This window comes from Tamandua tetradactyla, chromosome 1, assembly GCF_023851605.1.
Source record: "Tamandua tetradactyla isolate mTamTet1 chromosome 1, mTamTet1.pri, whole genome shotgun sequence".
Taxonomy (NCBI): domain Eukaryota; kingdom Metazoa; phylum Chordata; class Mammalia; order Pilosa; family Myrmecophagidae; genus Tamandua; species Tamandua tetradactyla.
Genome location: NC_135327.1, coordinates 109,956,905 through 109,984,717, shown reverse-complemented (window position 1 = coordinate 109,984,717; position 27,813 = coordinate 109,956,905). Strand labels below are relative to the sequence as shown.

The window sequence follows — 27,813 nt, the reverse complement described above, 5'->3', positions numbered from 1 at the left end:
TATTGATGTACTCTGCAGGGGCAGACATAGAAAGGGATAGCTGTTGGTGAATACTGAGTGAGAGGGAGATGATGAAATTGGCCTCTATGATCCTAATTGCAAAACTAGAGGGATAGTGCTGATGTTCATGAAGATACATAATTTTGAACATCATCATTTTAAAGAGAAAAGAGCACTAATTAAATTTTAGCTTCATTGTGGTTAATTACTTTCAAAATATTCAAAAGGAGATGTCAGTGAGGGAGTTAGTAAATGGCCCTGAATCCCAGAAAAGAGGTCTGGGTTGAATATAAAATTTAGGGTTCACATATGTGGTCAATAAAGCTAAAGCTGAAAAGAGATAGCAAGAAGTCTTGAGGCATTCTGGGCAAAAATGAACAAGCCAGAATGAGAGGGAAAGTAGCCAGAAGCTGGGTAACACAGATACCTTGGGCAAGTCATTTAATTAAGTCTGAGTTTTAGTTTCTTAACCTAAATACTAAAGAGTTTTCTGATGCAATTTGTCTCTTAAAACATTAAAATTCAGTCCTTCTATAAGTAAAAAAAAAAATTCGATGCAAGGAAAAAAATGCATTGATATACCTCTGAGTATTTTAGCAGAGCTTTTTATTATAGGTCCCTGTGTAAATGGGGATAAAAGCTCCACACATTTCTAGAGTTAATTCTAACTAGGTTGGAAGGGCTATGGAATGACATTCTCCAGTCTTAAGGATGTTTGAAGGGCACCTAACATTTCTGACTAGCTGAGTCTTTTAACATTATTCCCTGTGTAAATTATCCATTAAAACCCTATCTCTTGTCACATAATTTTTAACAAGTACACAAAATTTAAACACTCTGTATTTGGCGATTTGTTTGAAGACTTCGTGATGTGAACTATGTTTAAAAAAAATAAACAAAAAAAAAACCTAAATACAGTTTTGGTACAGAATATGTCAAAATGTTGAAAATTGTATTGATAAAAGTAAACATGTTAAAATAAGCATACTATATAAAAAGTGTTTGATATATATTATAAAAGTGATGGTATACAAATATATTTCTCTTCCCTTTTGGAATTTGAGCGCATTTTTCAGTGAAATTAAAATTGGCTTAGCTTTATACATCAAATCAATGATTTAACTTTTCGTCATATGATAATTATGTGTTTTTTTTGTATGCTGTATGCTGGGGGTCACATTTCATTTTTTTCCATGTGACTATCCCATTATTGCAGCACCGTTTGTTGATTTTATTTGGGGGGGGGTGTAGGGTGGGAGGTGCATGGGCTGGGAATCAAACCAGTGTCCCCTACATAGCAGCTGAGAATTCTACTACAAACTACCTTGTACCCCTGACGTTCATGTATTTTAAATAGGGCTTTAATTTGATTTAATTTATTCTAAGAATAAAATTCAATGGTGTTCCTTCTTGACTATGTTTTATAGACTCCTGAATAACTTCTGAAATTTTGGAAGGTAAGAGGAATTCGCTTCCACTGTTCATCATTGCCTCATAATTTAAGAAAATATATACCATTTAAAGACATATACTTTAAAAAATTTCTTCACATTATGGATTAAGGCCAAAATTTTACCATTGGCTTCTTTCTTAAATAGTTTAAATTAGTTCATGTCTACATCTCCAAGTACAATTTAATCAATAATTCTCTTAGTCTAGTGATTAACTCAAAAGTTTTCCAAGTTGTACTAATGCCTTCAATAAACAAGTGAGCACCTGCTAGCCAGGCAGTGCTCACAGAGTGATATTCTTATATTGTGTAACTATTCTGATAATTTCATGACCTGAAGTTCATGATCATGCTATTTATGATAAGAATATACATATTTAGGGGAAAAAACTTGGGTCAACAGAAGCAGGTATGATATTTTAGTCTGTAATGAATTACTCTGTGACCTTGAGGAAGACACTGAAGGTCTCTTTTCCTCTATTGGTTTTGGTAAACATTGGGTGTTTTCTGAGATATTTTCCTTTAAAGTTCAAGATTCTATATTTTTTTAGTATATTATGACAGTTTCATTGTTTCAAAGATTTCAGTGTTTTAACTTACATTGATATTCTTGCATGCAGATACTATATTAGAATAAAACCAAATACTGCAAAAGATCCAGCAACTTCAACGTTCACGTCACTCAGGAAACATAACAAAAGGTGGAGTTACCTTGGCTCATAGAAATGAGATAAAAACTTTTGGATTGTCAAGAGCTGTTGGATTTATGAGACCTCCACTAATTCATAAAATAAAACTTGAGATGTACTCTCTGAATAATTTCCTTCTTTTTTTTTAATTTTAACCACACCTGGGAAAAAGCATTTGTGCTGGTTTCGAATGATGTATGTACCCTAGAAAAGCCATGTTTTAATCTTTATCCCACTTTATAAAGGCAGCCATTTCTTCTAATCTCTATTTAGTATTGTATGTTTGAAACTGTAATTAGATCATCTGCCTGGAAATGTGATTTAATCAAGAGTGTTTGTTAAACCGGATTAGGTTGAGGTGTGTCTCCACCTATTTGGGTGAGTCTTGATTAGTTTAGTGGAATCCTATAAAAAAGGAAACATTTTGGAGAAAGTGAGTTTCAGAGATATTTGGAGAGAGTAGAATGACATAGCCATGAGAAGCAGAGAGTCTATCAGCCAGCAACCTTTGGAAATGAAGAAGGAAAACGCCTCCCGGGGAGCTTTGTGAAGGGAAGCCAGGAGAGAAAGTTAGCATGATGATGCTGTATTTGCCACATATCTTTCCAGATGAGAGAGAAACCCTCACCCTGTTCGCCATGTGCCCTTCTAGCTGAGAGAGAAACCCTGAACTTCATCGGCCTTCTTGAAACAAGGTATCTTTCCCTGGATGCCTTAGATTGGACATTTCTATAGACTTGATTTAATTGGGACATTTTCTTGGCCTTAGAATTGTATATAGCAACTTATTAAATTTCCCTTTTAAAAGTCATTCCATCCCTGGTATATTGCATTCTGGCAGCTAGCAAACTAGAACAGTATTCTTGAACCTCGATGGCGAGATTTGATAAAATACATTTCAAATGATTAAAAATAATTCACCCAACTTAAGAAACTCTATAAATAATGATCTACAGTTTAATTTTCATTACATTTTTCATGGACATGTGAAAATAAGAAGAATAGTAAACGTTTCTGGTATTTTCCTACATTTTTATTTGCAAAATATACATTTATTTGCTAATATGTTATTTAAAATTAACTTCAGTAAAACTTTCTTCTCTGGAATATTGAATGAGCAAGATGATATGAACAGCTATGTCTTCTGGATATTTAAAGGTTTATACCATTCAGTACCAAAAAAAGAGAAAAGTAAAAAATAAAAATAATTGTATCAAGTTTGGATGGAGAACTTCTTGAACATATTATATACTTGCACACTTTTTAAAAAATCAGGGTATGGCAAACATAATGTGAAAAAACTTGAGTTTGATCGTGTTGGGTCATCATTTGCCTATGAATGAATACGCTTTCTGTAGCACAGTGGTGTCTGTAGAATGCTGTAAATTTTTATGTATCAGTATCAAATAGCCTTAGATTATAATGGATCATAAAGCTTCTAGAGTTTTCCCTGAATTACGTATATGATATAAATGCACATTAACCTTTCCTTCTTTGCAGGATATATAATATCAATGTAATACAATATCAATGTATAATAATAATGCAATGCCAAGTTTAGCACAGTGGTGTCTATTTCATAGCAACCATGCTATCATTACTATTCTTAAATAATAACAAAGAGTTATTCCTCTTATTTCTTTTTAATCTGCTGTTGTTTTGCTGTATGATACAAATAAACAATATTGGACTCTGTTGAAAAATGGATTGAGTTCGTAGTTAAAAACAGGTTTAATCTTGGGTATGTTACTTAATAGCTATGCTAACTTCATTGGTGAAGTGACCCACTCTGAGTTTGCTGTTTTAGGTATAAAATGGAAATAATGATATTTATTTATGGACTTGTTATGAAGGGAAAATTAAATACAAAGTGATAAAATTATGCGAAATGGGCTATCACAAAACTATTACATAGAAGGCATTCACTAAATGTTAGTTGAATCTAAATTAAGGAAATAATGTTGCATCCTGAAATATTAATATTTGTAAAGATTCACAATATCCCAGATCATATATTCCGCATGGCTAACAAGTGAGACATGGCCCTCTTCCATTAAGATGCCCATCATCAAAAGAGATTATTCTAATGGAGAGAGCAGAGAAGAGAGTAGATTAGAATCATTTCAGTGGTTCAGGATGGTGTGTCTGTACCATAAAAAAGTCCTTCACACTCTTAAGAAAATGCTTATTTGAAAAAATAAATTTACTATTTTTATTAAAGTATACACAAAATAAACCTATACAAAACTATCTCTCCTGTAGGAAAAAGGAAAAAGAGAGTGGAATTAAGTAGACTGAGCATATTTTACAGTTACTATGACATGTAATACATTTCTTAGCTCACAACTCCGAAGAAAATTTGAATAAAGTTACCTTGTAATCACAATTTTACAAGGAAATACAAATGTAAAGAAATTCTACATTTTTCCCCTATCCAATTCTTAGATATAAAATTGTTGAGTTTGGAGATTACAAACTTTGAAGTGTGCAAAAGATCAAGACATCATTACTTTTGACTTTTAGACACGATGCAGGAAATTATTGTTTTAGGTGCATGGTCTGGGAATCAAACCCAGGTCTCCCGCATGGAAGGGAGACATTCTAACCACCGAACTACGTGTGCACCCTGAACAAAAGTTATTTTTTGACAGGTCTTTTCGAAACAACCTTTTGGTGATCATTCCTAAATTCAATGCTGTCTTTGAAGTTGTTTTGAAATTATGCAAACTAATGGAGCTGAATTTGAAATATATATACACATACGGATGGCACTGATGTTGTTCCAGTAATATTGAGTGCAATCAAAATACGGAAAAATCTCAACAGATTTACAGTTGAACTGACTCCTAGTTAGATCTAAAAAATGACCCTACCAAGATATCAATTACATGAAAAAAATAAGTGTCTTATTTTGTTAAGATGTGAATAAGAATTCCAGAGTCCCTGTCTCCAATACTGTCATTGTCGAGTTGCTAAAAAGAAATATCCTCGGCCAGTTCAAAGAGCTAAATGACACTGTGCCCTATAGTTGCATAGCAGTGTAAGAAACAACCCAATTTCTCAAACAACTAACTTCTACTTCAGGTCTTTCATTTGACAGGTATATTTGAAGCTTTAAATACCTTCAGTCTGAAACATCAAAGGGCAAACATCAATATCATTGCTTATTTTAATCTATTTTTAAAAGTTTAAAGTGTATGGAATGCTGGTGTTAAAAAAAAAAAGCTGCATGTTCTAGACTAGATAAATGAGAAAAAAAAGTTCCTGAAAATGATTTTGTAGTTAAAAGAGAAAAGAATCAAGTATTATCTAGTCTATCTACAAGATGAATTTAGGTGGCAGTTTTACTGTGACATGGATGAAAACTATATTTTAACTTTTGAGAGAAGTCTTTACTCGTTGACGTTCCAAAAGGTTTTCAGATTTCAGTTTAAATTCACTTGCCAATATAATTCCTAGAAAACTACTTAAAAGAAAATTTGGATAAAATATTTCCCTATTTAATATAAACTGATTGAATAGACTTTTCCAGTCTCTATCCCATGTATATCAATTTACCTTCAGGAACGTGCTTTTGTTTTTAATTTCTGAACTGAAAGATGAATCATCACAGTTGACTTGAATGTGAAAGTAACTGCTGCCACCCTTAATCTTCTACTCTTGATGTACACTCAACAGCCTCAGTCCATTTGGAAATTACTAAAGACTACCACAGTTTATTTGCCTTAAACTTGAAATGTAAGTTTTCAATGATATGACTGAAATTCTTATTTATCCCAATTCAAGTAATAAATAACTAAATTCTTATACAGCTTCTAGGAACAAATTGCTCATTATTTAGAAAGGTATGACTTCATTTTAATGTTTAAAGTGTTTTAATGGGATTCATTTGTTTAGTCATTGCAAAACCCTTTTATATCTCCGAAAAGTTAATGACTTTGATGATCAAATGGTTTCAAATAGCCAAGTCTATGTCTGCTATTTACTAGTCTGCCTATACAAGCAAAGTACCTAACTTTTTTCATCTGTAAACAAACAATGAAATAACTATTGATAATTACAAAGATAACACATAATATTTTGCTCAGCCATAAATAAAACAATTTATTTTAAAAGTACTTAATAAAGTATAAATTATTACTTTAATATATGAGTTATTATTATTCATGCTTTTCCAAGTCAGCTAAAGTAGATAATACTTATTTTTAAATAAGTTATTCAGATGGCTTGAGTTAATTGCCTCTAGAATTTTTTATTATAAAAGAAGAAAATGTTTTTGCCTTGCACCCTGTATCAATGGAAAACATTTCACTCAAACTGAAAATATAATTTGCATGGATATTTTATTTGGTAGAGTACATTTTAAAAGCTCTAAAATAAGACTATGCTGGTAATGGAAAACAATGTTTAGCATTAACATTGAATAGGCACAAAGAGCAGTGCTGTAATTAGACATACTTAGACATGTAACTAAAGAAGATATACCTCTGGGAGAAACTCTAACTGCAGTTACTATTTTCAAACAAATATAGGACTTGAAAGTACCTATTTCAGTGCTGATATTAAATATCTCACTATGTTTCCATTATAAACCCTTCTTTTAGGGGTTTATAACTGGGCCATAAAAACTCACTTCAATTACTCCTTGACATCCAAAAAAGCTATTATAGCCTCCTGGGAAAATAATAAGCATAATTTTAGAATGTATATATAAAACTATTGATATATTGTGTTGACCTATTTTTAAAAATGTACTTGTGGCAACTAATTTCCTTTATCAATTTGCTGAATCATTTTACTGTTTTCGGTTCCATTAGCCTAAAAGGAAAAATATGATTAAATTCAGTGTCCTTTCAATTGTTTCTAAACGTGATTAATCTAGTGTCAACAAAGTATCACTGTACTTCAGAACATGCTGGCTGGGCTCTAAATTTCAGGGGAGGGTCAATCCCCTTCAGTGGCAATAATAACACGTATATTTTTCTGATTTGTTGTTGTATTGCTACTGTCATGAATTTCTATTGCAAAATTTGGGTTTAGTCCAAAAATCTGATATTAAATTAAAGAAACAAAGAGACTTAAGAAGAAATATATATGTTGTCTTTTGATGATTTCTTAAGAATGAAGAAGGCTTGATATCCATTACATTTTATTCAAGTAAAAGACCAGCCATTTTTTCCCATAGTTATTCATATACGGTGCCAAGAGAACCCAAAGACCTCCCACGCTTCACTAATTTCAAATATCAAAGGACTGTCTTGAAAAAGAAATGCCTTTGTTGCCTTTTATTTGAGCATGCTCTCTCAAGATTCCATTTCTCTTGCAGAATTTTTTTTTTTCATTTCAACTGCTGAAAAGTTCTTCCCACTTAGATGTGTCTAGTGCTTAATCCTTTGGTTTTCATGTTGTGAGGTTGGGTCATTTAAAAATGGTGTAGATAGAATAGATTTCTAAAAATCTACTATGGTCACTATTGTTATTATTATTAATAGTTAAAAGCAATAACAACAATGCAAGGAATCACACTAGTAAGCACTCTTTATGAATACTGTCTATATGCCTGGTATGGTATTAAATTCTTTATAAGCATTTTCTCAGTGAATTCTCAAAATAGCTCTCTTGAGGTTAATGTACATTTTTGAGGGGAAATGGATTCAAAGGGATAAGATGAGAGATCCAATATCATATAGCTAATCAGTAGCAGACCTGGAGCCCAAATTCCGTCCTAATGATGAATTTCATGTTTAACGATCAAATTCTACCTATCTCTCTACTTTGGAAGAAGGCAATTTATGATTTGATTAAATTAAATGTTCTGACAACAGGAAAAGATAGTGGGCCCAAGTTGTAGATAGGTAACATGACAGCAAGTAGCTAAATTGCTCTACAGTTGATAGAATAGTAGATATATATATATATTTATACTTTTGCCCTCTTAGAAGCTAATCTTTAAATTTACTATACACCTTGCTATTCTAGTCTAAAATGTTAGACGAAACAAATGGTCTATTTTTAAAATAACTGTCAAAAAGAATAACACTATTTACCTTTTGAAATCAGCAATGGAATATTAATTACATGAAGCTAATAAAATATTTGACATTTAAGAGGTCTTAAATGGCTTCATAATACTTACACTTTTGGTCTTTACCAAATAGTCAAATATCATCTGGCCCATAATTAACATATAAAAGCCAATGAATCTAGCTATGCATACTTTTTTTTTTTTTTATTTAACTCTGCAATTACCACTTAGTAGTTCATAAAACTGGTTGGGAAATAGTTTGAGATGCTTAACAATAGATTTGTAATTTTTAACTTAAGAGACTGTGATTACATAAAAAATAAACAAAAATTCAGCAAAGAGAATTTCTAAAGCTGCACAAGGATGTTCACATTAAAATCATTGATACGCATTTCACATTTATAATCATTCCGATTTAAAAACTCAGCACATTGTAATATTTAGATCTCCCTCATATCAATCTGCCCCTCACATAATACTTTCTTCTGTGTGAATGGGACTTTTATTCTCAGCTGCTCAGGCCCAAATCTTCTAACCTATTCCTTACTCCTCTTTCCCACACATCCTACATAAAATCCAGCAGCAAGTCCTGTTCACAGTACCTTCGAAATGTATCCAGAATCTGGCCCCATCTCACCACCTTCACCACTGTCACCTTGGTCTAATCAGTAGCACCCTGGCCTTGACTTGGTTAGTAGCTTCCTGCCCAGTCTTGCTGCTTCGCCCCCTGCTTTCATGCTCCCTTACATGCAGCAACCAGTGCACCCCGTTACCACTTGCCAAATCCTACCAGTAAAACCTGATCCTGCACACTGTCTCTGCTGCCCTACATGACCTGGACCTTTGCTCCTTCTCTGTTCTCATTCAGCCCCTCCTCATTTTTCCTTTTGCTCCCTTTGTTTTTGCTACATCAGCATCCTTGCCTTGAATACCCTAAGCCCCTATGCCTTCCTGTCAGCCCTCCTCTCCGCCCCAAATACTCTTCCTCCAGATTTCTGCACAGACCCATTTCCTCACCTTTTTCAGCTCTCTGTGCAAGTGTCATTTATCAGAAAGCCTTTTCAGTCCACTCTACATAAAATAATTAGCTCCATTGCTCTCTATATGGTCACTTTGTCATTTTAATAACAGCTGTCATACTGTAGGCACTCCGCTAAACATATTACAAACATTATCTCATAATCCTCAAAACAAGTCTGAGAGGTTGGTTTCATTATTTCTTCTCTACGGTGAAGCCTAGAGAGTTTAAGCGACTTACTGAAATACATGCAAAACCCTAGAGTCATGGCTAAAATGCAAACTGGGTCTTTGTAGGCCTTGTTCTGTATAAGCTACCTAATACCTAATCACTTTTATTCTTCACTACTCTCCCCATTTTTACAGATAAGAAGTGTAAGTCTCAAAAAGGTTAAGATAATTGTTGAAGATCACATGGCTAGTTAGTAGCAGAGCAGGGATTCAAACCCAGCTCTGTCATCAGGTATTCACAGCCCTGACAGGATGAATGGGATGCAGAGAGAGAATGAGGATTTTGTTCACTTATGCAAGTCTCATGTGAGGAAGTGTCTAGTTCAAATCTATAACTGGGCTGATGTAGAAATATAAGAGAATACACATATGATATGGAACATTTCCAATACTGACTTTATCCCAGAAATTATTTAATTTCAGATTGAGATTCGTTTGATTCCCACTGATGCTTTCCTTCTTCTATTTGCTAATTCTATCCTCTTAAAAACATACCGCTAAATCCCCTTTTAGTCTATGCTATATTTGATTATTTAATTAAGATCCCTTAAAAATAACAATTTGAAACAGCCCTTAAATATATTTTAACCATAATATAAAGTATATCTTTCTCAATCTTTGAAGTATACCATTGCACTAAAGCCATAATAAAAATTTCCCCTTATCGTCTGTATATTTAGTGGGAGAGAAGGATCAACTGCACCATACACTTGCTGTATACACAAATCAGCATGTGTATAATATGATTCAATAATTGTCATGGGTGAGAAATATCATTTCTGCACTGGAATCAAATATAACCCTGATGTAAAGGGCATAATATATAAATTCTCCCCAGGATACACTGAGCTACCTCTGGTACATCAACATCAAATACCCAGAACCAAGAAAACATGTGTAATTGTCCAATAGTTGGTGTTAGATAAAAAGTAATAAATAGAACATGGTTATAGAAGAAATGTCTTCTGCTTTGAAAATAAATGTTTCAGGTTTGTCTCAGCATTTACGCAACAGCAGGAGAGAGAAGACAAATTATCTTGTGACAACAGTTTTCAGTATATCAGTAATACCATCGCATAATCAAATTTGTATTAAAGATGTTTAAAAGTATCTTTGGAAAGTATGGATTAAAAAATGGAATAAATTAAATTTCTTACATCACTAAAAAACACCATTTAAAAATCTTCCCAATTTTAGGCCATTTACTTTTTTCCTTATTTTTTTTAAATTAAGGTTTTAAAGTTTCATTTAGCTTGTACTTATTTCCATTTTTTTCAGTTTTTTCATTTCTATTTGTCTGTTCAGCTTGAATAAGTCAGATCCCCAAATGTGAACCTTGGAACTAAACACAATTTTCCTTATGGAGGCAAAACAATAATAACGGTGTTGATGAAAATCATTTTGCTATTTCTAATCATAAAGCTGTCCTTGTGAATTATTTTATTATGCACATTTGTGTGAATTTTTATGTCCTAGATTATCGTATTTTTAGAGATTTCTACTAAATTAACTATGATGTCTTCGTTAGTCTCATTCCTGAAGCTAATACTGAAGGTTTGTTGATTCAATGCGGCAGGATAAAGTAAACTGTAAGGTACTGGGGACTAAATCTAGTTAAACTACACATAGTAAGGTTTTTGTGTTGCATTTTAAATTTAATTATTATTAATTAAAAATAAATAAATAAAATAAAATTTACCTTAATTGCAAAAAAGCTTTGTAAAAATGAAAATTTTTAGACATGTTTCTAATGTTCCTAACTTTCTGTTTCAGGCAGGTCAGAGCAAGCATTTGCTTAACACGAGCTTAGTACAAAAATCCAAAGATCTTTGACAAACATAGGCCACAACATTAAATAAATAAATAGCTTCTACACGAGCTTTTTTGTATCAAATACAGTTTTATTTCTATTACAGTAAACATACAGGTCTCAAGTATACTGCTCAATAGTCTTTGGAAGATAATTCTCTTATCATAACTGAATATGATAAGTAATTTTTCCACCATTCTTGGTAAAAACACTTGAGCAGAAATTCAACTGTATGCTGATAAGGCATAAAATAATATTCTGCTAAATAGTTTTCTATTGTTATTTCTCATCAACCTAAGCAAAATTAAATGACTAATGTAGTATGCTTTGGATTCCCAAAAGCTCTTGTTTGAACAACCTTCTTGAAGTTTCTTTACAAAGACTTTTATAACTTGCTTATGATTTCAAGTAAAATTTGAATTAATATCAAATTAAGATAGTTAAACTTATAATTAATATATTTCATAATTATCATTTATGGGTTAAATATACTTGTACTCCTGTTGTGTCATTAATTTAAATGAAATATTAGTCTTTCAGTTTATATATGTTTGTATTTATAATATTTCATTTAGCTGTATAAACAATATTTATAGAATTTCATTAGTTTAAAAAAATTAGTCATATGATTACATTTATTCAACTGTCATCCTTTCATTGTTGAATCTTAAAAAATGTTTCAGCATGTTCAAAAATATTTGTTTAATTGTGAGAAGATAGTGGAATGGGAAACTCCAACAATCAGTCTTTCTACCTGAACAACTATTAACAGATAGGAACTGCCTTAATCAACAATTTGAGAACTCTGGAGTACAGTAAAATATGGTACAGAATCCAGGGAAGTGCAGGAGAAAGAGGCTTGTAAGTTAAAGTGCTAAAATACATAAAAAGCAATGATAAACTTATGGCTTTGGACATAAAATGTATAAAGATAACAGCTGTAACAAGTAAAAAAAAAAGGTAGGGGTGGTGGTGGGGTACAGGAACATGCATACGTATGCTAATGAAGATGAGTTGGTTCAAATCAAGTTTGACTGTTATATATTTAGGATATAAATTTTAATCCCATGTTAAGCATTTGAAAAATTTATACAGATAGAAATGAGAAGGGAGTCTATCTGGTACAGTACAACAAATCAAATATAAATATAAAAGAAGACATTAATAAAGGATTTAAGAGACCAAAAAAAGTATAAGACTTAAAAAGACTAAATGGCAAAGTGGAAGAAGAAAATTCTATCTTATCAGTAGTGACTAACTGTAAACAGATTAAACTCTAGAGTCAAAGGCCGAGATGGGATGAACATATAAAAAGCAGGACACTACTATGTGTTATTTACAAGACACCTTAGCTGATTCAGACAATTTCTGCCTGCCTTCTCCATCACCCTAAACAGAATATCTATACATTTTAGCCTTAATTCCCATTTACCTGGTAACCTTTATTCCAGATTTTGACTCTATTAGTTTGCCTATTCTAATTACTTCTTTACTGTAAGATCATATAATATTTGTCCTTTTGTATCTGGTTTATTTCAATCAACAAGATGTCTCCAAGGTTCATCTGCATTGTTGCATGTATCAGAACTCCTTTGTTTTTACAGCTGAATAATATTCCTCTGTTTTTTCATATCATATTTTGTTTATCCATTCATTGGCTGATGGACATGTGGGTTTTCTCCATCTTTTTGTAATTGTGAAAATGCTGCTATGAACATAGACATGCAAATATTTGTTCAAGTCTCTGTTCTCAATTATTTGGGGTATATACTTAAAAGTGGGATTGTGAGCAGCATGGTAATTCTGTAATTTCTGAGGAACTGCCAAACTACCATTCACAGCAGCTGTGCCATTTTACATTCCCACCAACAAATGAGTGCTCCTATTTCTCACATCCTCTCCAACACTTGTGATTTTCCATTTTTTAATAGTAGCAATTCTAGATGTTTGTGAAATGGCATCTCATGGGGTTATGATTTGCATTTTCCTAAGCACCAAGGTTGTTGAGCCTCTTTTCATGTACTTTTTGATAATTTGAATATCTTATTGGGAGAATTATCTATTCAAGTCTTTTGCCTATCTTTGAATTGGGTTGTTTGACTTTTTGTTGTTGAGTTGAATGATTTCTTTACATATTCTGTATATTATACTCTTATCGGATATGTATTTTCCAAACACTTTCTCCCATTGTGTAGGTTGTTATGTTACTTTCATGATAAATCCTTTGGTGCAAAAAAGGTTTTAATTTTGATGAGGTGCCATTTGTCTATTTTGTTGGGGTTTTTGTGTGTGTGTGTGTGTGTAAAGTCTAATAAACCATTGCCTAATGCAAAATCCTGAAGATGCCTCTCTATGTTTTCTTTTGGGAGTTTTGTAGTTCTTGCTCTTATATTCTGGTCCTTGATCTATTTTTAGTTGATTTTATTTATGATGTGAGGTAGGGTCCACCCTCATTCTTTTGCCTATGGAAATCCAGTCTTTCTAGCACAAATTGCTGAAGAGACCATTTTTTCCCAATATATGGGGTTCTCTTCTTTCTCAAAATTCAGTTGGCCATAAATAAGAGGGTTGATTTTTGAACTCTCAATCAGATTCCACTGGTCTATATGCCTGTCTTCATGCCGGTACCATGTCATTTTGATTACTGTGGTTCTGTAAGAAGTTCTAGGATCAGGACGTATGAGTCCTCCAATTTCATTCCTCTCTTTCAAGATGGCTTTGCCAATTCTGGGCCCCTTATCTTTCCATATAAGTTTTATGACTGGCTTTTCCATGTCTGAAAAGAAGGTTGCTTAAATTTTGATTGAGATTGTGTTGAATATGTAAATTTCTCTGGGTAGAATTGGCATTTTAACAATATTTGGCCTTCTAATCCATGAACACAGAAGGCCCTTCCATTTATTTAGGTCTTTTATTTCAAGTGTGTTAGATTGTACACTGCATTTGTTTTGTTTTTTGTTTAAATTTCCTTTTACCAGGCTGTGTCACCATTTGGGTAATTCTAGAGTTTTTTGACTGAGATTTTTATCTATAGTTATCCACACTTACCTTTTTCCTTTACTTCTGTTTGATAGCCAATGAATGAGAAAATATCATTTGTACTTGGGGTGATAGTACATATATTTCTACATTGCACTGAAGGAGGAGTCTTTGTTTTTGTTTCTTAAATGTTTATTATTTTAGGGTAATTTCAAAAGTAAGTATAGGAAATTTTGGATTCCACAATTTTAAAATCAAAAGTTTAATTAAAAGTGGAAGCAATCTCCCCAACTCATCTTATACAACTAGAACAAATAACATATCAAAATCCAACAAGGACAGTAACAAAGTGGAAAATTATAAGCTCATCTTGTTTATGTACATAGAGGGAAAAATTCTAAACAAAAAATTAGTGGCAAAATACAGAAATATAACAAAGGATAATACATGATTATGACAGGTGATTTGTTACAGAAATGCAATCATAGATTAACATTAGAAATATCTATCAATGTGATACAGTATACTAATAGATTAATGGAGAGAAATTAAATGATAATTTCAAGAGAAAGAGGAAACTAATTTGATCAATTTCAGTATCCATTTTTTTAAAAAAAGAGCTCTTAGCAAACTAATCCTGGAAGTATGATTATCTTGGCTGATCCTGAGCTATAAAATATCTATTAGAAGTCATTTTAATTAATGGTGTCAGGTTTAAAATCAAGGATAGAGGACATGAATGCCTTTGATTACCATATCCACTCAATTTTGAACAGAGGACCTTAATTAGAATAGTAAGGCCAAAGGAAAATATAGTCACAAAACTATCATAACTCTCAAAAATAGTATTTATATGTAGAAAGTTGCCACGTTAAAATAATCAATACACGTAGATCAATTATATGCCAAAAGGACAGCCATAAATTATTCAACAATTAAAAAAAACCTGATACTATATGGTGGCAGCAAAAATCAAATACATGGAATAAATGAAAAGAAATAGGTGCAAAAGGTCTACAAGAATAATTCGAAAACTTCATTCAGAGGCTTTAAAGGAGATTAAATAATTGGAGACATATCATATTTATAGATTGAAGATTCAGTAAAATAACAACACAGGTTTTGCCAAACATATCTATAGATTCTATCTGAATCTAATCCAAAGCCAAAAGCCAAAAAAAGCTTTTTGTAAATTGACAAGATGATTCTAAAATATATTTAAAAAAATGCAAATTGTCAAGCATAGCTGAGAGGCTCTTGAAGAAAGTGAGGTAGGAGGACTTCTTATACAAGGTATCAAAGCTTAATCTAAAGCTGCAATGATTCAGCCTATGTTATCAGTGCAGAGACAGAAGGGGAAGCCAATAGAATCAAATAAAGAACACAGAAAACAGACCCATGCATATTTAAAACCTCAATTTACAACAAAGATGACATTGCAGGAGCAATTTTTCATTAAATGGGGTTGACGTAAATGGTAAATTATGGGAACATTTTCTTGACCCTCTACTTCACTACATTCACAAAAACAACTCTACATAGATTAGATACTTGAATAAGAAAAGCATAATTTAGGGAAGTTACGAAAACACAAAAATTTAGGAAACATAAAAATATCTTCACAAATTTTATTACCATGCAAAACATGGTAATGTTTTGCAGCCAGGAGCCAAAAGTCACTAACTATAAGGAAAAAGATTGATAAAGTCAACTGTAGTAAAATCAGGAAGATATATTAATCTAAAGAAACCATGGAGAAAGCAAAAAGACAAGTCTAAAATGAAGGAAAATATTATAACACATGAAACCAATATAAGACCCATATCCTCAATATTTAAAGAATGCTGTCCACCTAGGCAGAAAAAGATGGGCAAAGGAAACAAAATATTTAACGGGTAATTTAAAAAAGAGAATTTCCAAAATTACTCATAAACATATGAACAGCTGTTACACTCAGTTGTCATTAAGAAATTCAAATTAAAACAAAAATAAGGTAAAACAACCACTAGACAAACAAAATAAGAAAATCTCAAGAGTTGGCAAAGATATACATGAACACATACACTGCAAAAGGGATTGTAAATTGAGACAAAGTAGCATTTAGAAAAATTATTTAGCATTATTTATTAAAATCAGATGTACACATACTCCATGACTGAGTAACAACTCTCCTAAAATACACCCAACAGAAATGTATAAAAATATGCATCAAGACATGCACAAGTATATTTATAGCAGCATTATGGATAACAATCAGAATTTAAATATTATTATATTCATATACTGGGACTCTACAACAATGAAAATCAGTGAACTATTGCTGTATGCAATAACATGGATGAATCTTTATTCAAAATTTGAGCAAAAAAATATACAATCCATTTTTTAAAAGCGCAAAGTGGCAAAAATAAATAATATTTTTTGGAGATAAATACTGGTTTGGCACAGTTATACAAACTGCAAAGAAACAATTAACACTAAAACTGGTAGTGATTATCTCTACAGGGAAGGGAGGGTGATGTGATAAACAAAATGGACATGTGGGTGCTTCTGGGGGAAATTCCTGTTGGCCAACTACTTAAAAGTTAAAACTTTTATTGGTATGGCTTCAATTGGTAAAGCATTGTTTTTGCTCATTCTTATCAAATATCAATTGATGAGCTCTTGGAAAGTCAGGCTTCATAGAAATGGCTTTGCTGGCCTGGGGTCTTGGGTCACTCTAGATAGTTTAACAATGTACTTTAGGTTGGGTGTTTGGGTAATGTGGTATCAGCTTGACCACTGGAGGGCTGCAGACTGAAGTCAGTCACATGGACATTCAACCACACAGCATGACAGAGCCCAAACAACATCTCCAGACACCAACACTTGGGATGACATCCCTCTTGTTAGCAGTATTCCATTCATCTTGCCACACATCAATGTTGATTAAGTAATGCTGTCCACAACTCCACAGGGAGAGGGCAACTGAAAGCTCTGTGTTTGGAACTTTCCTGGACTCTGCATTATGGGCCTCTTTCCTTGGCTGATTTTTATTTTGCTATGATTATAAATTATAAAGTTGCTGTAATAAATTAAAATCATGAGTTTAACAACTTTCAGTGAGCTTTGTGATGGAACCCCCCAAATTGGAATTGATATCAGAAGTCAGGGTTGGTCTTGTGGACTATTTCCTAACTTTGCATGTATTGTCAGAAGTAAGGGTTGCCAAGCAATCTGGGAAGAAGGTTAAAATGTATATGTAAAGTCCCTTGAGGGACGGGGGGAAAAAGGTGAAAAAATTAAACTTCTCCACCTGGGGAAGACCTGATACTCTTGCCATCACTGGGGACTGCCCATTTGACAGTCCAGGCCTTCGATCTTGAGGCTTACCCTTACGAAACTTATTCCTTCAAAGGAGAAGCTAAGGCTACATATGATTATGCCTAAAAGTCATCCCTAGAGAACCTCTGTTGTTGCTCATACATGGACTCTCTTTCTAAGCCAACTTCACAGGTAAATTCACTGCCTTCCCCTCCTTCATGGGACATGATTCCCAGTGGCATAAATTTCCCTGGCAATATGGGACATGATTTCTGGACATAAGTCTGGTCCTGGCATCATGGAAGTGAGAAAGTCTTCTTGATGAAAAAGGGGAAGAGAAATACAACAAAATAAAGTTTCAGTGGCTGAGAGATTTCAAACAGAGTTGAGAGTTCATTTTATGCGATATATAGATATACTATTTCAATTTTTGGTGTTTTGGAGTAGCTAGAGGGAAATACCTGAAACTGTTGAACTGTAATCCAATAGCCTTGATTCTTGAAGATGACTGAATAACTATAGAGCCTTTAAGGTGTGAATAACTATAGAGCTTAGTGTTGGACACTCCCTTTATCTGGTGGATGCACAGATGAGTTAAAAAAAAAAAAAAGACAATAGGGGGTAGGTGAATATGGGATATTTTAGGTATTCATTTTTACTTTTATTCTTATTTTTATTTTTGGAGCAATGATAGTGTTCAAAAATAGATAGGGATGACAAATGAACAGCTATATGATGATACTGTGAACCACTGATTGTACAAATTGGATGATTACATGAATATATAATATATTTCAATAAAATTGCATTTAAAAAAATAAGAAGTAAGGGTGGGCTTGGGGACCTCCCTTAAACTTAGTACATACTTACATTGGAAGGTTACATTGTTCTCAGTCTACTGAGATCTGATAGATCACATGGGAAAACACCAGAAATGTTTCTTTCATTATTTCTGCTTTATTATTTCTTCTTATTGTTTGGTTAATATTAACACTCAGTTGATCCCAACTATCTGTTGATCTTTTTCAATTATTTTCAACAAAATTTGCTTTTCATTGCTGTTTGCTTTTCTCCTGTTGCTTTTCATTGCTGTTATCAGTATCACAAAGAAAAAATATAATCATGACTGCCCATCACAAATATAAAGGAAAGGCAATACTTGAGTTTGGTGTGATTTGGCCAAACTTTGGAACAGTAGACAGTAGCTAGGGGTGAAGTGAATGCACAGCAAAGTCAGACACATCTGGATTCCTGTCCTGATACACCACTTAGGCAAGTTATTTAACTAACTTGCAGTTATTTCCTCTGTAAAACAGGGATAATTGTACCTACCCAATAGGACAATTGTGAATACAGTTAATGCACGTAAAGTACTCTGATAATAAATAGAAAAAAAGTAAATTTCAATAAATATTATTATTATTTTTATTGCACAAATCAATGACATTAATGAATAATGCCTTGGAAAAAGCTCTCAACATCACATTCAAAGTTATATTATCTTCATTAGGTTTTTTTCCCATATCCACATACTCTTCTACTTTATGTTCTTTTCCTCATGCGACAATATTTTTGAAAAATGAAATTAAATTAGTTGATTTTATTAATTTGAAAACTTTATCTTTGCAAGTAATACTTATTATTTTATTGTATATCATATCAGAAGACACATATAATGATTTATTTATTATTTATAAAAGCTTTCTCTGGAAATGTGTTCTGAGCTTCCAACAATGGAGCTAAACAATCATGTATACTTGTGTTGGCACACATTGTACTAACATTTCTTTTCTTGAAATATAGGGCAAGTAGACATACTGGCAAATTATGATTTTATTTAAAGTTTACCAGATTTCAATTTAGAATAACATCAAAGGAAATGTCAATAGAAATCATCAGTGTTCTTCAGGCACAAAATATTCAATTGTCATTCAATGCCAAATTTTTTCTCATTAGTACTGGTATATTAACTTTGAAATTGCAGCACATACATAAATAACTTCTGATGCCAATGATTATTTCCTATGGCACTGAATGTTTTAATAGGCACTGAATGTTTAGCTCTTTGAGCAAAGGCAATATTAAAGTAAGTGAAATATTATATTCAATAGATCGATCTCTCTTGCAAGATTTGCATTCATTCACCAATGTGATGGACATTGCTCTTTCTGACAGAGTTGGAGAATTTGTGCCCTTCTCTGTATAAACACTTATGACCCTCTGGACAACTGTCTGAACATGCTGTCCACTTGGGGACAGATTGCTGTAGCCATGACCGCTCTCTGGTCACCTTAGCACCTTCCTTACCCAAATGGAGTTTTTTTTTTTTTTTTCATAACCTAAATTCAATGATTAGATATTTAAATGCTCTTAGATGCTCCTTTAATTTTTCATTTCACTCTTAGTAACTTCTCAATGATTCATTTGCAAGATGCAAAGATCTTCCTACCACAAAATTAATTAAAGATAGCTTAGCCTCAGCTCAAATTTCTGGAGTCTGACCTTTGTTTCAATTAGTGAAGTTGCACTGTTATATTACCAAAAGTACTGAAATTCCAAAAAAAGGGTATCATCCTCAAAAATATTTTTCTGAATCTCAGAGTGAAATTACCTAGGTGAACTATTAAAAACTACATCACTATTAAAATACTCTCATAGTAACCACTAATTAAGACAGTTAATTTCACCTTCTTTAATGAAAGTAACTCAATTGGCATTTGGGCTTTGCTCTCTCTCTTTTTGTTTTCTTTATGCTTATTTACATGCTTTATCAGTGAAGAGCTGCAACTTCAGCAAACCATAAATTTCACTTTTCATAGGCATAATATTTTTCTGGGAACCAAGACTTAATGATTTATGGAGACACATTTCATTTTTAAACCTGTAAAAGAGCTATAACTACAAGACAACAGGAAAAAGGCCTTTTATCAAACACAGAAAAAATAGTAATAATCAAAAATTAAGCAGTAGTTGATTAAAGTTCCCAGGCAGTAACCAAGCATATGACAGTACTGAGATTTAATTTTTTCTTTATTCAATAATGAAGAATTAAGATAAAATGACTTTGACAATTTTAAAATGATTGTGCCTCAATGTTCAATATGAAGATCCTATACATTTTTTATCTTATGGGTCATTGGATTAGAAAAATAAAATTAAGTTTAAAGTAAGGAACAGTATTGACTCTACAGAAAATATGCTCCATTCTTAAAAGTACGCTGAACATATTCTTTAAAGTTTCTCATGAGAAATTATTTACTCACCAAATGTGACTGCATGTGCTGGCTTTATTTAACTGCTTTATTATTTTGATTGCATACCTCCTAAATATGTTTTCAACTAAGATAATTGTGTTAATTTGCATCTTGTAAGGAAACCTTTCAAGACAGAATTGTCTTTGAGGTAATCTCTGGTGGCCTAAAAATAAATACATTTCATGCTATTAAACAAACAAGAAACTATAAATGTTGGAGAAGATGAGGAGAAACTGGGACACTTATGCACTGCTGGTGGGGATGTATAATGGTGCAGCCACTATGGAAGACTGTTTGGCGGTGCTTTAGGAAACTAAATACCAAGTTGCCCTCTGACCCAGCAATAGCACTATTTGGTATATACACAGAAGAGCTGAAAGCAACGACATAAACAGACATTTGCACACCGATGTTCATAGCAGCATTATTCACAATCACCAAAAGATGGAAACAGACCAAATGGCCATCAACAGAACAGTGGATCAACAAAATGTGTTATATACATATGATGGAATATTATGCAACAGTAAGACAAAATGACATTCTGAAGCACATGACAAGATGGATGAACCTTGAGGACATAATGCTGAGTGAAATTAGCCAGACACAAAAGGACAGATATTGTATGATTCCACTTTTATAATCAGCATAAAGGTAGATTCAGAGGATTATAATATAGAACATAGAGGACTTAGAGATACATAGAAGCTAGAGATGGGTGAACCGTTAGCTAGAGGTTGAACTCCAATATAAGGGAATCGACAGGAGCGAAGGTGATTCTCTAGTGGATCTGGAAATAATATTGCCATATTGAAGATGAACAAGATTGAAAGGGGTTGTATAGACCTATGTGTCCTACTGACTCACACTAGAAATATGAATGAGTTCTCATAAGACTTACTTAAAAGATAAGATTCTTGTATAAAGAGTGTTTAAGTCCAGGACATAGGGGGGGAAACTGCTATGGCATGCTATGAGTTCTGCAAGTGAAAACTTTGCCCTCTCTCCTCCATGGGACATGGCATCCAGGGGTGAAAGTCTCCCTGGTAACATGGGAGAGGACTCCCAGGGATAAATCCAGACCTGGCACTGTGGGATCAACAATTACATTCTGTCCAGAAGGGGGAAAAGAAGTGCAATTAATAAAGTATCAGTGGCAGAGAGAGTTCATATAGAGTTGAGAGGCTACTCTGGAGGTTGCTCTTATGCAAGCTTTTGGTAGACCTTGCTACCTGTCATAACCTGCCAACCCCTAACCAGGACTATTCCAGCCAACCCTAAAGAACACCAAGGGCAATATATAAGATTCCACAAGGGTTCCAGGCACTAGAGTAACTTTCCAGAAACCTACACCCTCCAGATGGGTCCCTGGTCCAGATAAGTCCTGAAACTTAGTCCAGCCTATCCAGAACATCAGATAGTTCCATTTCCCTACCCCATATTAATGACAGACCCTTCCAATAGCAAAAATTCAGAATTGTCATAGCCCAAACAACCCCATCAAGAGGTATGGAAAGATTAAAGCTGATGGTGCAATTATACATAGAAGATAGGACTTAACAAATGAATATTTTTGAATGCTGAATCATTAAATTGATATCTCTTTTAGTCTCCAGTATATTAGAGCAGCTAGAAGTAAAAACCTAAAATTGTGAAATTGTAACCCATGTCAAAGTCTGAAATATGTTCTACAACTAATTGTGGTGCCGTGCTTTGAAATTTATATATTTTTTTGTATAGATATTATTGTTCACAAAAAAAGAAGGAAAAAATTGATTGTGATAATAAAAAAAGTATTTAAGCACTCTAGCCTCCTATATTCTGAAACAGCTAGAAGGAAAAATATGAGAGGATTGTATGGTAGCCTATGACAAATTCTGGGATCTGTCCTGTAACCACTTGTTGAAGAGTGCTTTGAAAACTATTGCTTTTTTATTTGCTTTGTACATATGTTATACTATACAATAAAAAAAGTTAAAAACATAGATAAATACATTTTCAGTGATTTATTATGAGATTTTCAAAAGTAAATTCCCATCTTTCACTCTAACCCTAAGTCTTCCCATAGTTCTCTTTTTTAACATAATTTTATTCAGATGTATTCATATACCATCTAATCGTCCAAAATGTACATTGACTGATGAACCTAAGGCTCTCATTTAAGTTCATTTTAGGAAATAACTCTAAGATTGTACCTCTGAGAAGTCCAAGGAAAGTTTATAAAAGCAGTACTTTTTATCTTTAAGAAACTGTAAATTAAGAGAAAGAAATAGAAACTAAGAATTTAATATTTTCTCCCTCAGCATAGGAGAGATGAAATGTAAACAAACCAAAAGACAGGATTACAGAATGACAAAACCGTTAGTATGCTATTAAATGTCATTTCGTATCAAAATGACAAAGCCTACCAAATTTGTCAAAATTTCCAAGTTTAGGAAATTTTGAAGTTTCCAAACAAGATTTTTCCCCCATAAATATATTTCAATCAAATAAAAACTCAGGGATATGAGAACAAATTAATTGAAACTTGACAGGCTGCCGATTCAACTTGTCAGTGGAACACTAGAACAGGTAAGATTAAGAAAAGAATTTCAAGATCTGCCTGGTTATCTGCTTGCACATTGCCACTGCTTCTTAGTAAAGTTGATGGACTAGTATCAAAGGTCGAGAGCAATGCTAGTCTTTATTTTTATTTTTTATTTTTTTTGCATGGGCAGGCACTGGGAATAGAACCCAGGTCTCCGGCATGGCAGACGAGAGCTCTGCCTGCTGAGCCACTGTGGCCCACTCAGTCATTTATTTTTAATAGTCCCAATGAACACACGACATTCGGAGATTAACTGAGCAACAATAGAGAAATCACACATAAAAATGCTATTATTATTTTAGTCATATTCTAAAAAGGAAAAAAAAATAGAATGCAGGCCCTCTTATCGAGGGGACATTGTTAAGCCCAACTTATATTATTTGTCTATTGAGAACAATTTACTGGCCAAGCCCATTCTAGGAATGACATAAAGAATTTGAACAAAACCAGACAGAAAAGTGCAAGAATTTTGCTTCCTGGAGTGATAGAAAGTAGAGTATAGGCAAGATTTCAATGAAGTACACTTATAAGCGACCATGAATTATAAATGACAGCATAGTTAGAAGCATTATTTTATCTCAAATTAGAGTCAGACATTATAAAGCAAAATATTCTTCTAGCACTCTTAGCAAGTGTTGTCAGCAGGAATAGGTTTAGGTTCAGCCATATATTCCTTAAAGAAACAGATAATCAAGTATAACCCAATTATCTTCTCTATAACTTTTGAAAGGTTAACACTTCCTTGTTTTAAAATTTAAGTAATAAGAAAAAAAAAAGTAGTGACCTGAATATACTCTCTAACCTTTAACAGTTTCTAAGATTGTTTTTAACATTTTAAATCCCATAATAATGTGAAAATTAAATAATAATGGGGATGCTGTACTATCTTTTAGCTCAAGATCTTTCCTAGGCAAGAGTGTCTTGTGGTTTACTGGAAACAGCGGAGCTAGGTGAGGGTTTCTCCCACTAGAGGGTGTTTGAGGGGAGAAAAATCCACAAAGATCCAGGGGAATTGGACAGTCATTTTCTAACAGAGGCTTGCTTTCATTACACATACCATTCTCCAAACTAGTCACTTTACATTTTTTCTTCATCACACTGATTCCTGATATAAACTGATGTACTGACAATATTAATTCTGTTTTAGAAGAGAAAAAAATGAAGCTTCTCATAGCATCTGTGAAAGTTTAAGCAAAATTTCAACATAATGGGAATAAAATATTCTTATTTCTATTAAAATGAAATATTATTTTTAAAGTTTCCAGATATACAATGATGTATACAAATAATATTAAAAAGAACTATGTTCTCGTCAACCGTTTAAGAAACGCCATGTTACAAATACAAGTAAAGCCCTCTTGGCTTCCCCTTCAGCCCTTCTCCCTGTCTTTCCCACACAGGAGAACTTTGTACAATCAGCATTTTTCATCCTCATGAATTTGTGCTTTCTCTATGTGCATGTGACTCTCCAACATAGATTTAACAATTTTTGCAAGAAATAGCAAAAATGTGAAGTGAGATAGATGTTTTCTGAACTTTGCTCCTTAAATATGTAACATTTGAGCCTTGCAATATATTCAGATTGATCAATATAACTCATTGCTAAATGATATTCTATTTTTTTGAGTTTGCTACCATAGTTTATTTATTGGTTCACTTCAGATGGCAGGTAGGATCATTCCAATTACAAACAAATTTGCTATTACCATTCTTAAACAAGTCTAATTGTACACATATGTAAGAGTTCTCTCACTACATACCTAGGAATGGGATTGCTGGGTCTTATCATATGCATATCTCTAAATTTATATCAATTGACAAGTTGCTCTTAAAAGTGTTTATATTGAGATGTACATGGCCAGCACTGTGTAAGATCTGCCTCTGCTCCCCATCCTTGCCAAAGCTTTGCATTGTTAAGACTTGATTTTTAATATCCTGATAGTTGTGAAATGCTAACTTGTTTTTTCATCGTTTTTTTCTAATTGTTTGCTGGTAATTCAGTTTTCTTCTTTGGAGTTGCTTTTTCATATCTTTAGCCCATTTTTCTACAGAATGGCTGACCTTTCTCTTTATAATCATAGAAGTCCTTTACATATTAAATACCAAATAGTAGTCCTTGTCTGTTATAAACGTTCCCTGTATCTTTGCCCTGAGTGTAACTTATATTTTTCTCTTTCTTTTTGCTGTTGTTTAAAACACAGAAGTTTTCCATTTTAAAGTTTTAAAACTTTATATGGTTTGTGTATAAGAATTTTTTTCCCACTCTGGATCAATCATTCCCGTATGTTTTCTCTAAAAAAAAGCTAAAGTTTTGTTTATCAAATTTAAGTCTTCAGAACAGATTTTTTTGTGTGGATGTGTGTGCTATGAAATAGAGAACCATTTTTTTTTTCTGAATGAGTAACTAATTTCCCACTACCATTTGAATAATTTCCTCTTTGATTTGCAATGCTACCTCTGCTATATATCACAGTTTCCTGTGTGCATGGGCACGGTTCCAGGAGCTATGAACTAATGGTATTTTTCTGTACTCAAACCAATTTCACATTGCACACTGTCTTAACTACCATAGCTTTATAATAAATCTTGATACTTGGTAGAATGTCATGATTGTTATTGAATATTTGTCCTACATATACATTTTAAATTAGCTTGTCAAGGCTCATTGAAAAGTAATTCTTTTGAAGTTGTGAATGAAATTAGTTACTGAATGAAATCAGTAATGTCATGTCATTTATTCTTACTAATGTTGTTCTAGTTTGCTAGCTGCCAGAATGCAATATGACAGAAACAGAAAGGCTTTTTAAAAAGCGAATTTAATAAGTTGCTAGTTTACAGTTCTAAGGCCAAGAAAATGTCCCAATTAAAACAAGTCTATAGAAATGTCCAATCAAAGGCATCCAGAGAAAGATACCTTGGTTCAAGAAGGTCGATGAAGTTCAGGGTTTCTCTCTCAATTGAGAAGGCGTACAGCAAATGCTGTGATGGTTTCTCTCTCAGCTGAAAGGGAACATGGCATGGCATCATCTACTAGCTTTCTCTCCTGGCTTCCTGTTCATGAAGCTCCCTGGGAGGCATTTTCCTTCATCTCCAAAGCTCTGGCTGATGAACTCTCTGCTTCATGGTGCTGCAGCATTCACTGCTCTCTCTGAATCTCTTTCATTCTCCAAAATGTTTCCTCTTTTATAAAACTCTAGAAACTTATCAAGACCCACCCAAATGGGTGGAGACATGTCATCACCTAATCCAGTTTAACAACCACTCTTGATTAAATCACATCTCCAGGAGGATGATCTGATCACAGTTTTAAATATACAGTATTGAATAGGGATGTTCTGCCTTTATGAAATGGGATTTAGATTAAAACATGGCTTTTCTAGGGGACATACATTCTTTAAAATGAACACAAATGTATATTTACATTGTTCTCCATTCTATTTTAATGCCTTTCCAGTCTTACATGTCTTTGCTAGATTTATTCAAAGGTAGCTTTTATTTTCTGATATATTCATTAAAGTACTCTTGTTTATTTTACTTTCCAAAATATTTTACAACTACACACTAAAATATCAGATAGCTCAAATGGTTTCTTATAATTTGAATGCAGAATATTTAGTGTTTTCTGTACAATCATGGAAATGACAAATAAGGACTATTTGGTTTTTTCCTTCCCAATCATTATATAATTTATTTCATTTTACTTTTCTTTTCTTTTTTGTCCTTTTTTTTTCCAGTCTTACTGCTCTGGTGATAACTTCAGCATAAATTTCTATGGAAATAATGACTTTGGTTATCCTTGTGTCATTCTTGAATCAAAAGGGAATTTTGATGTTTCAAAATTTTCACCATTATGTATACATCTTGTAAAGATTTCTTGTAGTTATTCTTTATTGGGTAAGTTCACTTCTGTGTCAGTTTGAAAGGATTATTTATCCTAGAAAAGACATGCTTTAATCTTGATCCATCTAGTGAAGACAGCAGTTTCTTTTAATCCCTATTCATCACTGTACATTGGAAACCTGATTAAATTATCTCCCCAAGATGTGACACGCCCAATTGTGGATATTAACCTTTGATTAATGGAAGATGTGACTCCACCCATTCCAGGAGGGTTTTGATTAGTTTACTGGAATCCTTTAAAAGAGGGAACCATTTTGGAAATAAACTTCAGAGCTTAGAGAACCATGAGAGCCCACACAGCCAGGGACCTTTGGAGATGAAGAAGAAAAACATCCCCGGGGGAGTGTCATGAAACAAGAAGCCTGCAGAGAAAGCTAGCAGATGTCACCATGTTTGTTATGTGCCTTTCCAGTTAAGAGAGAAACCCTGAACTTCATCAGCCTTTCTTGAGTGAAGGTAACCTCTTGTTGGTGCCTTAATTTGGACATTTTTATAGACTTATTTTAATTGGGACATTTTCATGGCCTTAGAACTATAAACTTGCAACTTAATAATTCCCCTCTTTTTA

At 33.1% G+C, this 27,813-nt stretch overlaps 1 protein-coding gene across 11 annotated transcripts in view; it reads right to left on the bottom strand.

The window, feature by feature from the left end:
• DGKB (diacylglycerol kinase beta) overlaps window positions 1-27,813 on the bottom strand; it is an 802,099-nt gene that overhangs the window by 246,763 nt on the left and 527,523 nt on the right. The gene's annotated exons all lie outside the window — the stretch shown is intronic.